General features: G+C 43.2%; 1 long non-coding RNA gene across 4 annotated transcripts in view; it reads right to left on the reverse strand.

Annotated features, from left to right (window-relative positions):
* The window catches only part of LOC129691857 (uncharacterized), a 14,822-nt gene extending 14,262 nt beyond the window's left edge, over window positions 1-560 (reverse strand). For 2 of the 4 annotated variants that reach the window (XR_008722574.1, XR_008722571.1), the window contains exons 1-2: window positions 464-560; window positions 172-218 (exon numbers count right to left, since the gene is read on the reverse strand). This is a non-coding gene — a long non-coding RNA (uncharacterized LOC129691857). The remainder of the gene's footprint in view (window positions 1-171; window positions 219-463) is intronic. The other 2 variants (XR_008722572.1, XR_008722573.1) reach the window with 2 other exon arrangements.
* Window positions 561-1,761: the final 1,201 nt, after the last annotated feature.

Genomic DNA, 1,761 nt, shown 5'->3' on the forward strand with positions numbered 1-1,761 from the left:
AAGAAAGAAAGAAAGAAAGAAAGAAAGAAAGAAAGAAAGAAAGAAAGGAAAGAAAGAAAGAAAGAAAGAGGACCTGAGTTAGAATTCCAGTAATGACATTTAAAAACCAGGCATGGTTATATGTGTGTGTGTGCCTGTAACCCAAATACTGAGTGGACTGGAGGAGGATACCTGAGGTTTGCTGGCCACCAAACTAGCTCCAGGCCTAGTAAGAAACCCTGTATCAAAAGAATATGGCAAAGAATGATAAAGTTGGACATTCGACATCTTCTTCTGGTCCCTGCATGCGTGCACATACCCACACTCACAGCATAAATACACACATACCAAAAGTAATTAATTGATTAATTAATTAATTAAAAGGCTAGCTTTACTCTTCTAGCAGGCCTCTGACTAATGGTATGCACTGCATGGTATAGGCTTCACTAAGATTTGGGGCAGAGTCTCTAGTCAGGCTACATACCTACTTGTGGATTTGATGCAGTTCAATTCAATAATCCTGGGCCATTTGTAACTTTCAAATACCCGATCATGGGGTCAGGAAGCCAGGAGGTCCTCTCTGGCTGGTGGAAAGCCCTAATTAGGAGAGGCCAGTAGAACTTTGGACAACAGAAACCTTTACTAACAGGCTGTACTTTGTACCATTTCTTCAGTTTGCCTTGGCTATTTACCACATACCAGTAAGCAGGCCATTTCACTATCTATAAAGAAACCAGTTTTAGGAGTAAGGCTTGCTGAAAATCCTACACACGAGCAGAGCTGTAGCCCATCATTCTTCCTTTACCTAATCCCACATACTTTTTGACGTAGGCAGAAGGACCCTCAAAGACATCCATGCCCTAAACTTGAAATATGACTAAGGTCATGTGCCTTGAGATGGGAGATCGTTCCCATCCAGATGATCTGTATCACTAAATCCTGCCCAGCTGAGCCGCATGAGTCTTCAAAGGCAAGAATTCCTCTTCTCATATAGCCAGAAGCAACAAGGATTCAGCCCATCATCTCTAGCTTTTAAGACACAGCAGGATGGCCTTAGCCAAGGGTGCTCTGTCTTCTAAAGGCCACTAGTGGCTTTCAAGATATAGTCAAGAAATAAAAGGGGCTGACAGGAGGAACCTCATTCCTTCAACCACATAAAACTCAATGTTGTCAACATGTGAGTGTGGAAAGAAGTCCCTTATCTGCTCCAGCCCACAGAGAGGACTACACTGTGATTTTTAACCTAGCGAGGCCCACTTTAGACTTCTGACCTGCTAACTTTGAGATAACATTACCACTGTTGGGAGCTGGGGAGCTGGCTCAGTGGTTAAGAGTGATTGTGCACAAGCAAGAAGGCTCGAGTGTGAATCCATAACATCTGTTCAAACCAACCAACCAAACATAAAACTAATGGGCTTGGAACACACGTGCCTGGAGCCCCAGCATTGAGGGGGCATAGACAGGAGGCTCTTTGGGGTTTACTATCTGACAGCTTCGATCTAGGCTCAGCGAGAGACCCTGTCTCGGTAGAATAAGACAGGGCGTGTTAGAGCAGGACACTCAAGATCGTCTCCCAGCCTTTGCATGCACGCGTTTGTCCACACCATACATACACATGCATGTGCTACCACTGATTTGGAACCATTAAGTTGGTGGTGACTTTTAATAGGAAAAGTGGAAAATGAGTATTTCATGATGCTAAAGTATTAGAATAAAAGTGATTTTTCAATAGCCTATGGAAATGTAGGAAATGCACTCTAAAGCCAGTTACTTTAAATTAAA

The sequence above is a fragment of the Psammomys obesus genome, unplaced genomic scaffold (assembly GCF_907164565.1).
Source record: "Psammomys obesus unplaced genomic scaffold, mPsaObe1.curated_primary_1811, whole genome shotgun sequence".
Taxonomy (NCBI): Eukaryota; Metazoa; Chordata; class Mammalia; order Rodentia; family Muridae; genus Psammomys; species Psammomys obesus.